We start from the raw sequence: 594 nt of genomic DNA on the forward strand, positions 1-594 counted from the left end.
GGGTTTTTACATTCAAATATCTCTTAGGAATGATGTCCTGAGTGTGGACTCAGGAATTAAAACAGAGTCTGCTTAATAAAATGCCTCAATGGTTGCAAACAGGGTTTTTCCCTTTTGGAGCAAGAGCCGGGTGGCTGGTTTTTGTTGGTAACGCAGAATTCCTTTTGTACCTGGGGGTGCCGTGCCTCACCTGCTGGGTGCATGTGCCGCGTAGCAAAAGATCTGAGGAACCACTCAGGTGCGAGTAGTAATGGCGTAAGGGTGGGACTGGGTGGGCACGTGCGAAGGAAGGTGGTCTCAGGCTGCTGGCTGTCCTTCCTTACGATTTAAGTGAACTGTGACAACGTGCCAGGTGAGAGCAAGAAAAAGCCCAACCAACGGTCTGCCACCTATAGGGGATCCGCAGTCAAGCCCTTGGATACCGACATGGATGAGATGCATTGGTTGGATGGTGGGGGTGTTGGGTGGCCCCAGACACCAGCATCCTCAGCTCTGGGGAGTCCCCTGCACAGTGGTTTTTAGTCCCTGAGATGTTGTCCTGGGTCCTACAACGTCAGCGTAGATTTTGATATTGGCTTTTGAGTTCGCACCCCC

This window comes from Hyperoodon ampullatus (genome assembly GCF_949752795.1).
Source record: "Hyperoodon ampullatus genome assembly, chromosome: X".
Classification (NCBI taxonomy): domain Eukaryota; kingdom Metazoa; phylum Chordata; class Mammalia; order Artiodactyla; family Ziphiidae; genus Hyperoodon; species Hyperoodon ampullatus.